Source organism: Thalassophryne amazonica, chromosome 4, assembly GCF_902500255.1.
Source record: "Thalassophryne amazonica chromosome 4, fThaAma1.1, whole genome shotgun sequence".
Taxonomy (NCBI): domain Eukaryota; kingdom Metazoa; phylum Chordata; class Actinopteri; order Batrachoidiformes; family Batrachoididae; genus Thalassophryne; species Thalassophryne amazonica.
In genome coordinates, this window is record NC_047106.1 from 40,900,803 (window position 1) to 40,915,007 (window position 14,205).

The 14,205-nt window shown below is 39.8% G+C and overlaps 1 long non-coding RNA gene across 1 annotated transcript; it reads right to left on the reverse strand.

The window, feature by feature from the left end:
- Positions 1-655: 655 nt before the first annotated feature.
- Positions 656-12,759, reverse strand: LOC117509150. The gene is made up of 3 exons (XR_004560272.1): positions 12,747-12,759; positions 1,319-1,328; positions 656-735 (listed from the first exon to the last, which is right to left on the reverse strand). It is a non-coding gene; the product is annotated as an uncharacterized LOC117509150 (long non-coding RNA).
- Between the last annotated feature and the right edge of the window lie 1,446 nt (positions 12,760-14,205).

Sequence of the window (14,205 nt, forward strand, 5' to 3'; positions counted from 1 at the left end):
TCAGAGCCTGGTTTTAACTGTTTGTTTTACCAGTGTCATGTGTTAGTTTCTCCATTAGATGGTGCCCTCAGTTTTGTTTCACACCTGGATCAGATGAGTGACTGATTATTGATAGACTATTTAAACCCTGGCTTTCGGTTCATGTATTGCCAGACACTTGTGTGCCTTGTTTGTATGTTGCCTTGCTTGCCTTGTTTTGCCTCGCCAGCTTCCAGAGCCACCTTCAATGATTCAGGCAGTCTCCAAGAGGATCAAACCTAAATGCCACCCTGTGACCTTGACTGCGTCTTCCAGCTGTGCCCTTCAGATGCCGAAGCATCCCGCAGCAAAAGCTCAGGTAGCCTGGCCTCCCTTCTAATTCCCGTATTAAAGCAAACTGTCTTTTCCTGATGTTCCAGACGATTCCGGTACAGCTCCCAAGCGGACCTGGATCCTGCCTCTGACTACCTGCACAGCAACGTCACTTTGTAACTCCTAGAACCTTGGCACAGAGTGTCTCAACTACAGGCCACTTAAGTTCCTCCTCGTCTCAGCGGGATCCCGTTCTCACTCATCCCTGTCTGTGACTGTGCTATGATAAAGAACTGTTACAAGAACTCTTCCTAAGAACTGCATGAACTCTGATATCATACAATTGAGAACTGTTAGCATAATTAATGAATGATCTATTCATTGTATATTGATTGGTACAAGGTTGATGGTGTTCTTCTCCTTATATGATCATGTTTGAATGTTCTGCTGAATTAGACCTGTTTTACTGTATGGTTGATAACTGAACTTTTGATTTTGTGGCAAATCAAAAGAGGATTAGGTATGTTGACATTGATGTGCTTACAGTGAGATGTATGCCCAAGAAAACATGTGCGAGTGAGAGCTGATTGTGCATGGATGGGTGATTGCCTTGGGGGAGCGGCTAAGAGCTGCAGGATGAGTGCATGATCAGTCCTTATTAGGATGCATTCAGTGAGTGATAGAAGGCTGCACTGCGTGTGGAGGAGAAGTGGACCAATCAAGAAAGAATACAACATCTTAGCGTAGTGATGCAAATGTCTAGAACAGGAACTCAGGAAGGGGATATATGGGTTCAGGAAGAGATAGGTACTTCCATGGTGACATTTTTACAGGACTCAAAAGGGGTTTCCCCAACAGAACCCAACTGTATCAAGTCCTGTTTAACTGGAACTGCGTTACAACACGCAGCACTTGACCTCTGACCTTTGGATACAACTTATGAACTCTGAACAATTCCTGAACAGTGAACTTTATTTCTTAAGCAGAGAACTTTGTTTCCTCACCTCTGAAACAACCTGTGTTAAACCTTTAATGAACTATGACTTTTTTGAGGCTCCAGCGTTATGAGCGCATTCACTCACCCTGTGTGTATTTATTCCCCATATTTCCTGGTCACGGAGGCAAGTGTTCCACCTGGTCCTGAACCCTGAAACCTTAGTTGATATTATCCTTCAAGACTAGCTCGAGATCCTGCAGTTCCCTCATTTCACCACCAGAAGGCGGGTCATCTCTCCACACTGCAGGCACCCCAGCGCAGCACCTTTATTTATTATAAATAAATAGATTTTCCTTTGTACTCTTCTCCATGTCCAGCTCCCTGCATTTGGGTCCATCGCCTGCAACGGCTCGGTCCCACCCAAACCTCTAACCATAACACTGTGGCCAGATGCACTCCCCATGCATTGCTATTGATTAGTTGATTTCATGTTTTGTGTAAAACATGTCCATGACTAATGAAGAGAATAAATACAACAATTTTGAGCCATACTTTGCACTCAGATGATGCACCTTGTTAATAGCAATGTGGGGTTGGGCACACCCCAAATGCACTTGCTCTGTGCACTATCGACTGTATGCATGAATTTTGACACTAGAGTCCTAATACTATATCAACTGTGTTGATAAATCATGAAACTTTTTCTTAACTTGCAGTTTCTCACTACACTGTATTGTTTTCAGATATCACATTTTTCTCTACATTATACTGTCACATTGCACAAAAACAGGTTTTTGTTCCATAGGTGAACCTGACAGCAGTTATTCTTTATAGGTCACAGTGGGTGAACTTTACAGCTGTATCCTGTTTGCACAGATGGAAGAGCAGCACGCAAACAGCTTGAACAGAAGCCAGAAAAGAATGTAGTTATTCTGAATGCTGAGAGAGCATAAATGCATTTTAAAAGGAACCACTATTAATGACTATCACAGCTGCTGCAGCGCTGTGTTCTGTGGTGTGCATTTGTGTGTTTCTGCTGAGACAGCTAACGCTTGTGTTATTCAACTATTTAACAATGGCAATAAGGTGTTATATTTTTACAAATACACACAAAGCGAAGGTTTCCATACTTAATGGTAACCTGTATGTGGCAAACTGTGTGGCTCATTTTGTTATGTTTCGGACGCGGTCGGAGCACCGACCCAGCGTTTGAAAGGACCCAGCATAAAATAAGCAGAGCACGTTTCAAAAGATAACAGAATTTAATAAACATAACAGTGTGTGCAGTGCTAAACAAATAAAAAGTCTGCGGTCTGGTGAGGTGGAAACACGGCGCGCTCTCAACAGCGCAAACGGTCCGTAGCCACAGCAGTTCGGACCCAGGGACCCCGCCGACACCCCCCAGGTGGCCACGACAAAACAAGTCTGTGAAGAAAGAAAACATGAGGTGAGTCCAACTCCACACAGAGAGACACAGCTCAAAGGTGCACGCAATCAGCAAACACTTCCTGGCTTAAATCTATGCATCAGCTTCTTACCCTGCAGGCACGGAATAACTCAGTTCAAATCTCCACTGCAGCAGAAGCTGATTAGACAATTAGCATAACGTGACAGCTCACTAACACAAGGTGTGAGGGACACCAAATCCACTGTCATTACTTCATAAAAGTCACCAAAAACCAAATTACCTCAGGAAGTGTGCTGAAGAGCGTGAGACCTCACCCAATCCTCCTTCACAGACTGTGGCGTCAAACCTGGAGCGGTCTCTGCGTCCGTGATGGTGAGATTGTTCTCCTGACGTCGATCTCACACGTCTGCTCACAAGGTCGAGTCTCTGGCAATCACACACTGTGCATTCAAGGTTTAAATGCAGCAATCTCTGATCAAGACAAAATACACCACAGCTGTGAGTCCTGATGACCTGCACGTGAAAACAAGCCTCAGGTGTTCAGGGTGAGGTCCTAATGCTCAGCCACTCAGTCCTGAATGCATACCACCTGGTGGGAGAAACAGAAAACAAAAACCAAGCCAGCCAAACAACCCAGCCCACAACACATTTAGTACAATGACTAATTCACATGTAAATTAAAACTCATGGGTTTCTTTCATCATATATCCACAAATGAAACAACATTCTACAAATGTCATTTAGTTAGAGGTACACTGTGTGGGATTTAGGGGTGGTGATTAGAAGAAATGGAATATACCATTCATAATTATCTGTTCATTAGTCTATAATTACCTGTGACAAAGAATCGGTGTGGCTTCAGATTTGATAAGCAGACTGATAGTGTGGTCAGGACCAGTTTTTATCAGTTGCGTCTCTTGGCAAAGAAACCTTTTTTAAACCGTGCAGACCTGGAGAAAACCATTCATGCTTTTATCAGCTCGAGGATCGATTATTGCAATGCACTTTATGTTGGGATTTCCCAGTCTTCTCTCAAACTGCTTCAGTTGGTTCAAAATGCAGCTGCACGTTTTTTAACAAACACTTCCTGTCGCCACCATATCACTCCAGTCCTTTATTCTCTTCAGTGGCTCCCCGTTTCTTTTACAATTGATTTTAACATTTTGCTCTTTGTTTTTAAAGCTCTTGACGGTCTTGCCCCTTCTTACCTCTCCAAACTGTTGTGTATTCGTAACACAACCAGGGCCTTAACATCTACAGACCAACTTTTACTGGAAGTCCCAAGAACCAGGTATAAGCACTGGGGTAATCGAGCTTTTTCTGTTGCTGGGCCTAGACTCTGGAACAAACTTCCCCCTGACATGAGAACCATGACAGACTTTGATCTTTTTAAAGCTCGACTCAAAACTCGTTTGTTCAGACTGGCTTTTGATACTTATTAACCAGTGATGGTGTATTTTAATTTATTTATTTATTTATTTTTTTGCACTTTATTTTTTGAATGTTAACTGTTTATGTACACTGTCTTTTCCTTGTTTGATTTTAATAGAAAGCACTTTGTGCACCTTGTGGGTTGTAAAAGGGCTCTATAAATAAAATTTGATTTGATTTGATTTGTTGGAATATGTTTAAAATGAGTCCTGCATACCTACATGGGAGCCAGACCCTTCACAAAGGCTGCCATCTTGGTACAGTAGCTCAAGAGGCACATACTCTGTCTTTTGCATTTTGCAGTGTATAAGACTGAAGAAAACAAAGAATCGGTTATTCCCCTATACACTGTCTACTGGATGCATGTGCAGGTTAACAAGTTTAAGATTCCCCATTTTTGCAAAATGGATGAACATACACATTTACTGCAAGAGGAAGCAAGAGAGCATGAATTCCTGTCAATTAAAAAAGAAAACGAAGGGAAACAAAATCATGACAGCAGATTTACAGATTTTATATTTTTTGCAGCCACATGGACATGAAGGCAAAAACATGCTCCACGAATATCAAGAATATCACGCCCCAACATGCACTATTAAGAAACCTATTCAGATGTGTTAAGTCACATTAAGAATGTCAGGAATGTGTCACGAATGACAGAAAAATGACATTCGTAACGCGTCTTGCTTATGTGTAAACGCACCTTAAAGCAAGTTATTTCCTGTCAAATTACCATGGCAACACTGCTGCCTTTCCTGTTGTTGAATCCACTATAAAAACCTGTTTTTCTACCATCATCATGTGAATGCAGAATAACTGCTGCAATTTACTGTTACCTGTACAATGATAATCAATTCTAAAAACAAAAACTCTGGACCAGTGAAGCCAAAAACGTGGTGACTGTAGAGGAGAAGTAATTAGCAGTGAGTGCCTCCATCATGGGGCAGTTAGTGAAATTTCTGAACCTCTTGGCCGGCACCTTTATTAATGATAATTCAATGTGCACCGGGAAGAAGAGCGTTATGGTCCAACTGAGCATTCCTGATCAGGCTGACCAGTCACTGAGTGTAATGCAAAAAATAAAAAATAAAAAATAGAGGGCCAGGATTAAAGATAATGTGCTTTTTGTGATATCAAAGAGGAGCAGAAATTATTTGATCAGAGTGCACTAAAAGAATAATAAATAAAAAAACTCTCGCTATTATCATCATCACTAAAAACAGCCTCTTCAGATAATCCTGTGCAGTACTGTAATTGGTAACATGATAGAAAACACACAGATCAGCATTTTCCATGTACTCCCCGTGTTCATCGGCATTTCTTTATTTACAAAACTATACCATCTGGATCTTTACGACTGCTGATGCACTGATGCAAAAATAGGTGCAATATATGTGTACTGTGTGTCTACGCCTGTACCAGCTGGTTAAAAAAATCAACTACCCAAAAATGAAAAGAAAGCAGATTATTTTTAGATGGTACCTCACATTAGTCATTTGCTGCAGAAGTGTGGTGTATTGGTTGTTTCTGTCACTGTTCTTATGTCCCACTTTTATTGAACTGTATTGTATTTATATATGTATGTATGTTTTGTAAAATCATTTTTTCTACCTATACTAGTTTACTGTGGTTTGACTGTTGTTTCCTGTTATACATCCTCCAGATTCTACAATTCTGTGTTGTGCTTGTAGAAATTCCATGGTACAAAGCAAAATTTAAGCCTGAAATTGCTCATTGTAGAGCTATGTAATGGGATACTGCATTACTGACAGTTCACAAAGGGCACATTTGTCATTTTCAAGCCGAGCGCCCACATTGCCTGTTAATTATACACCACCTGAGCATTTACTTTCCTTGAGGATTGTGTATCTATTTACACTTTTTGTGTGTTGGTAAGGTCTTAGGTTAGTAATTGTGGATTAGCTCAACCTGCAGTGCATCCGGAAAGTATTCACAGCAATTCACTTTTTCCACATTTTATATGGCAGCCTTATTCCAAAATGGATGAAATTCATTTTTTACTCAAAATTCAACACACAATACCCCATAATGACAATGTGAAAAAAGTTTTTTTTTTTTTTTTGCAAATTTATTTTAGAAAACAACAACAAAAATCCCCTAAGAAATCACATGTACATAAGTATTCACAGCCTTCGCCATGAAGCTCAAAACTGAGCTCACATGGATCCTGTTTCCACTGATTATCCTTGAGATGTTTCTCCATCTTAATTGAAGTCCACTTGGTGCAAATTCAGTAGACTGGACATGATTTGGAAACACACCCACCTGTCTACATATATGGTCCCACAGTTGACAGTATATGACAAACAGCAAACGCCAAATCAACAGTAATGATGACGTTTCTCACTTTTGCTTTTTATTGATTTATTGATTTATTTATTTTGACATTTGAAATGTCGCCAGCACAAACCCAGCTGCTTTGGCAGTTGATGCCGGTTGAGTCTTGACCTTGTGAAGATAGTGTGGGATTCATTTTCAGAAGCAATGATCAGTAACTTGTTAACGTGCACTGCAATCAATCAATCAATTTCAATCAATCAATTTTATTTATATAGCGCCAAATCACAACAAACAGTTGCCCCAAGGCGCTTTATATTGTAAGGCAAGGCCATACAATAATTACGTAAAAACCCCAACGGTCAAAACGACCCCCTGTGAGCAAGTACTTGGCGACAGTGGGAAGGAAAAACTCCCTTTTAACAGGAAGAAATCTCCAGCAGAACCAGGCAGTCTTCTGCTGGGACTGGTTGGGGCTGAGGGAGAGAACCAGGAAAAAGACATGCTGTGGAGGGGAGCAGAGATCAATCACTAATGATTAAATGCAGAGTGGTGCATACAGAGCAAAAAGAGAAAGAAACACTCAGTGCATCATGGGAACCCCCCAGCAGTCTAAGTCTATAGCAGCATAACTAGGGCATGGTTCAGGGTCACCTGATCCAGCCCTAGCAAAAAAAAAGTTTTAAGCCTAATCTTAAAAGTAGAGAGGGTGTCTGTCTCCCTGATCTGAACTGAGAGCTGATTCCACAGGAGAGGAGCCTGAAAGCTGAAGGCTCTGCCTCCTATTCTACTCTTACAAACCCTAGGAACTACAAGTAAGCCTGCAGTCTGAGAGCGAAGCGCTCTATTGGGGTGATATGGTAGTATGAGGTCCCTAAGATAAGATGGGACCTGATTATTCAAAACCTTATAAGTAAGAAGAAGAATTTTAAATTCTATTCTAGAATTAACAGGAAGCCAATGAATGAAGAGAGGCCAATATGGGTGAGATATGTTCTTTGGCAAATTGTAACCTCTTCTGCACATGTCTTTTATTTAACAGAGTGACTTTGCGGGGATTCTTGCAAATGAATTAACTTATTCTGTCACAACACTTACAGGTAACTCCAGACTGTCTTTGATCATCCTGGATCATCCTCTGTCTCTGTTTTTTTTTTGTTGTTGTTGTTCATTTTAAAGCATTGGAGATCATTGTAGATGAACAGCCTATAACTTTTTGACCTGCGTATAACTTTTCCCCTCTCCAATCAACTTTTTAATCAAACTATGCTGTTCTTCTGAACAATGTCTTGAACATCCCATTTTCTTCAGGCTTTCAAAGAGAAAAGCATGTTCAACAGGTGCTGATTTCATCCTTAAATAGGGAACACCTGATTCACACCTGTTTGTTCCACAAAATTGACGAACTCACTGACTGAATGCACACTACTATTATTGTGAACACCCCCTTTTCTACTTTCTTTTTTTTTTTTTTTTTTTTACTAATAGCCCACTAATAGCACTACTATTAGTCTGGACACTACTGTATTTGCATTACAGTGTCTTGCAAAAGTATTCGGCCTCTTGGTATGTCACGCATTTTAATTTGTTTATGCAATTTCAAATGCAAAAAATAAATCAGGCTTCTTAATATAAAAATTTCTAAAATTACCTTCCTTAAACTCAAACTCAAAGCAAATCTCTACAATTTCATATAAATTAATTAAAAATATAAAAGCCAAGATGATGGGTTGCATAAGTAATGGGCCCCTTTGGCATAATACCTCATCCCCAGACAGGTCAGGGGATGGATACATGAACATTTCCAAGTCACTGAATATGTTTTGAATTTTATTTACATCAGTTATGAAGTAATACAAACAGTATGGCACTCTATGGTAAATCTATGTGGAGTAGACAGTTCTCAAAAACTGAGTGACTGTGCAAGAAGGAGAAGAGTGAGGAAAGCCACCAAGATGCCCAAACAACCCATAATTTCTTCTTATGTGGCTGTCATTGGAAAAATTGTGCACAGTGCAAATTTTGCATTGTTCATCACATCTCAGCTCTGATTTCAAAGGATTTAGATCAGGAGTCTTTGCTGGCCAGTTTAAAGTAGTCCTTGTCAGCTCTTCTTATGAGGTGATGTGTGAGACATTTGGATTATTGGACAACTGACAGACCAAAGACCATCTCAAACACCACACCATGTCTGGTGTGGTGTTTTCTCCACAATCTACACCAACCGTCATGGACTTTTCCTACTTACCTTCTTCTTAGCGTCACATCCTAGGACTGTCTAAACAGTTGTTATGACTGTGAAACAACTTGAATAAAGGTGCCTTGACACTTGCACAAATTTAATCCTCGCACTGCCATGCAATTCATTATGCCATTGTGACCCACTTTGTTCAGCTGGACACTGCACTTTGTCTCATTTGACATTGCATTATATAAAATAATTATTTCATAGCCGATGACACATTTGCTGTTGGAACTTGGCTGATAAAACCATCTGTCATCGCTCCGGGAATCACAGAGAAATGATCTGCATATATATATATATATATATATATATATATATATATATATATATATATATATATAATAGTAATGGCTTGGTGAGTTATTAATGTATCTGTAAAAAATTATGTTATTGTGGATGTAGCATCTCATCATAATCGTTCAGAGGTGTTGCGCCGATGAGACGCATTGACTCACAGTGACACACAGTGTTTTCGAATAGATTGTGCAATGTTCACATCTAGTTCACAAAATTAATGCATGCCAGAGATTTTGAAAATTTCTAAATTTTCTTTGCGCATTCGCACGCAGCCGCGCACAGCTCACACATAGTTTACAAGGAGTTTACTCTCTGGCACATGAGATTGCGTGCCAGTGCTGGGATGAAATTCATGCAAGTGTCAAGGTGGCTTAACAATTGCAACAGGGACTTAAGGATTTTTGTGGATAGCCTTGTCATGCTTGAAATTGTTACAAGTGAAGTGCAAAATTTTGAGTCCACAGTGAAACAGGAAATGTCAACTCTTCAACACTTCCTGGATCGACACTTCCTGGATTGACAATAGAGGAGATCTTGTAGGATCTCACGGGAAGTCAGTAGCAAGTTGACAGTGAAACAGGAAGTGCCAAATTTTGAGCCCACAGTGAAACAGGAAATGTCAAATGTTGAACATTCCTGGAGCTACAGCACAGGATATTTATCTGTTTTTCATTATGTTGTTTTAGTGCTGCTATGTCTGTCTTCTGTAAGGTTTTTGTGTAACTCTTTGTCTCAATAAAAAAAAAATTTAAAAGAGAAAGAGGAAATCTCACATGAATAAGATGAATGATTTTCGCCATGCTAATGCTCTCCAGAAGCATTTACTGAAAAAAAGTCTGAATGACCTAAATGACATGGTGAGATGCTGAAGCGTTTCGCTCATTCATGTCCATCACATATACATGTTGTGTGTGTTTTTTTAATAAATCAAATCAAATCAAATCAATTTTATTTACATAGCACCAAATCACAACAAACAGTTGCCCCAAGGCACCTTATATTGTAAGGCAAGGCCATACAATAATTACGGAAAAACACCAACGGTCAAAACGACCCCCTGTGAGCAAGCACTTGGCAACAGTGGGAAGGAAAAACTCCCTTTTAACAGGAAGAAACCTCCAGCAGAACCAGGCTCAGGGAGGGGCAGTCTTCTGTTGGGACTGGTTGGGGCTGAGGGAGAGAACCAGGAAAAAGACATGCTGTGAAGGGGAGCAGAGATCAATCACTAATGATTAAATGCAGAGTGGTGCATACAGAGCAAAAAGAGAAAGAAACACTCAGTGCATCATGGGAACCCCCCAGCAGTCTAAGTCTATAGCAGCATAACTAAGGGATGGTTCAGGGTCACCTGATCCAGCCCTAACTATAAGCTTTAGCAAAAAGGAAAGTTTTAAGCCTAATCTTAAAAGTAGAGAGGGTGTCTGTCTCCCTGATCTGAATTGGGAGCTGGTTCCACAGGAGAGGAGCCTGAAAGCTGAAGGCTCTGCCTCCCATTCTACTCTTACAAACCCTAGGAACTACAAGTAAGCCTGCAGTCTGAGAGCGAAGCGCTCTATTGGGGTGATATGGTACTACGAGGTCCCTAAGATAAGATGGGACCTGATTATTCAAAACCTTATAAGTAAGAAGAAGAATTTTAAATTCTATTCTAGAATTAACAGGAAGCCAATGAAGAGAGGCCAATATGGGTGAAATATGCTCTCTCCTTCTAGTCCCTGTTAGCATTCTAGCTGCAGCATTTTGAATTAACTGAAGGATTTTCAGGGAACTTTTAGGACAACCTGATAATAATGAATTACAATAGTCCAGCCTAGAGGAAATAAATGCATGAATTAGTTTTTCAGCATCACTCTGAGACAAGACCTTTCTAATTTTAGAGATATTGCGCAAATGCAAAAAAGCAGTCCTACATATTTGTTTAATATGCGCATTGAATGACATATCCTGATCAAAAATGACTCCAAGATTTCTCACAGTATTACTAGAGGTCAGGGTAATGCCATCCAGAGTAAGGATCTGGTTAGACACCATGTTTCTAAGATATGTGGGGCCAAGTACAATAACTTCAGTTTTATCTGAGTTTAAAAGCAGGAAATTAGAGGTCATCCATGTCTTTATGTCTGTAAGACAATACTGCAGTTTAGCTAATTGGTGTGTGTCCTCTGGCTTCATGGATAGATAAAGCTGGGTATCATCTGCGTAACAATGAAAATTTAAACAATGCCGTCTAATAATACTGCCTAAGGGAAACATGTATAAAGTGAATAAAATTGGTCCTAGCACAGAACCTTGTGGAACTCCATAATTAACCTTAGTCTGTGAAGAAGATTCCCCATTTACATGAACAAATTGTAATCTATTAGACAAATATGATTCAAACCACCGCAGCGCAGTGCCTTTAATACCTATGGCATGCTCTAATCTCTGTAATAAAATTTTATGGTCAACAGTATCAAAAGCAGCACTGAGGTCTAACAGAACAAGCACAGAGATGAGTCCACTGTCTGAGGCCATAAGAAGATCATTTGTAACCTTCACTAATGCTGTTTCTGTACTATGATGAATTCTAAAACCTGACTGAAACTCTTCAAATAGACCATTCCTCTGCAGATGATCAGTTAGCTGTTTACAACTACCCTTTCAAGAATTTCTGAGAGAAAAGGAAGGTTGGAGATTGGCCTATAATTAGCTAAGGTAGCTGGGTCAAGTGATGGCTTTTTAAGTAATGGTTTAATTACTGCCACCTTAAAAGCCTGTGGTACATAGCCAACTAATAAAGATAGACTGATCATATTTAAGATCGAAGCATTAATTAATGGTAGGGCTTCCTTGAGCAGCCTGGTAGGAATGGGGTCTAATAGACATGTTGATGGTTTGGAGGAAGTAAGTAATGAAAATAACTCAGACAGAACAATCGGAGAGAAAGAGTCTAACCAAATACCGGCATCACTGAAAGCAGCCAAAGATAACGATACGTCTTTGGGATGGTTATGAGTAATTTTTTCTCTAATAGTTAAAATTTTATTAGCAAAGAAAGTCATGAAGTCATTACTAGTTAAAGTTAAAGGAATACTCGGCTCAATAGAGCTCTGACTCTTGTGTGTGTGTTTTTTTAATAAGAGCACTTATGATGCTATACTTCATGATGATCATGATAAATGGAGTGTCCAAATGACAGATAGCGCCACTTTTCCTCAGCACATGGAAGAAAAGAAAATAACTGAATAATCTGAAAGAGAAGATAAGCTCATTTTCAGCACTTGGGTCACCTGTCTGTTTTGATTTATGTGTTCAAGAGGATATACTGTATCCACATACAGTTCTTTGAGAAAAGAATAAAAATGTTCTTGACATTTTCAACATCCTGACATTAAAGTTTTCCCTGACATTTACATTCACCATTCATTTCATAGACAGCTCCCCAGTCTCTGACAATAAATATGACTAGAACAAACAGGCTCATTAGCTCAGATATTCTGTGCAGAAATTTACAGAGAGGTGGGAAAAAGTTCAGCAAACCCACGGATGTTTAAAAAGTTCCTGTTAGGTCTTACACAGCCTAATTTCAATTGCTGTCAGCCCTGATGTTCAAGCTGTCATGATTCTGCCCGTTTGGGGCTCTTGTTATAGTTTGGTCTCCATGCCATCCCTCTTTGGTTCTCTGTCTTTGATTTTCTGTTTGTGATATTGAAGTTACTGGTTTTGGTTTCTGCTTATCATGTATTTTCTATTTATCATCCATACTTTGGCCATGTGTTTAGTTCCATCAGAGTTTCTGTCCAGCCTTTGTTTTTTTTTTCCTTTAGATAATAATTAGTTGTATCACCTGTTTGCTTTACTTTTGTCTTATGTTGACTTATCTGTGTATTTTACTTTTGCCATTTGTGAGTTCCATTCTCGTTTAGTTTGAGCCTTTATTTTTGTTGTTGATCTCTTTTCAGTACTTACATTTGTTTTCTGGTTAATTCTTTGTTCTTTCATGTTAGGTCTTCTTTATTTTATTTCTTATTTATTACAACTTGGGGATTGTTCATCTGTGGTTTTGGCATTTTGTTTAGATCACTGTGGTTTTATGTTTGTCTTTTACAGTAGTTGGGCTCTGTTTACTTTGCTTTTGTCTAACTGCACTCTCTTGTCTGGTGTTCAAGGTTTAGTGTGGGTGTGTCCTGTCCCTTCTGTTTGCCACACCCCCCTTCCAGATTGTTCTCCTGCACCTGTGTCTCATTTCCACTGCTTCTATTTAAGTCCTTTGTGTTCACCATCACTGCCAGTTTGTTGAATTTCATTCACATTCCAGCTTTGCCTCGTTTACTACCTGCCTGTATTTTGACCCTGCTTTGTTTCTTGGTTTTGATTTTTGCCTTTGCCACTGAACTGAACCACACCGTGTATTTTTGACATCTGCATGTTTTCTGGATCACGCCTGAGTCTCTCATCTTTCTGCTACCTCTGCCTCGCTGCTTGACCACACCTGTACCGAATCTCTGCTTGTGTTTTTTTCAACATTAAACCTTTTTCTTACTCCATCAGCTTGTGTGAGTTTGCATTTGTGTCCTACCCTTTTTGGGCCACGCCCCCCGCAAAGCCTGACACAAGCAGCTGCATAATTCAGAATATCTTCACAAATAAGTGTAAACTGATCATTTTTTTAAATAAGAATATTCACTAAAATGTTAAAGTTACTGAACAACAACAAAAATGCTTTCATATTTTTAACCAAGGAGGACATCAATATGGCAGGATTTGAAATCAAGACTTCTTAGTCATGAAACCAATGCCAGTAGCAATACCAGCTTAGGCAATGGGTGATCTACACAACAAACACGAGTAAGAAGTCGTTTCAATCTGGATTTCACCTTACTGCATATTTCCCCAGCATATTTTGACCCCATCCCGAGTTCACCGGGGGGGGGGGTTGGGTGGAATTCCATAACACTGTCACATCCGTTACCACTTTCAGTGGTCCTGCTGAGATCTAGCCATCTCAGAGACGTACATCCTTGAAAGCGGTAAAGGACGTGGCAGTCTCACGGAATCACCCTGGTGCATTGAAGCATTTCAAAATTTCATCTGTGACTGAGACTCAATGACAAATGCAGTATAGCATCAGAAGTGCTCCTATCAAAAAGACCCATAACAATTCCAAGCATGACAAGGCCAGCCACAAAGATCTTTAAGTCACTGTTGCAATTGTTATTCAAGACATTTCACAGTCACAATTTGAAATTATATCTCCAAACAGTGTGCCGTCCGATGAAGTCAATCTTACATTCAAGAGAGTCTGTTTACTGGACCAAC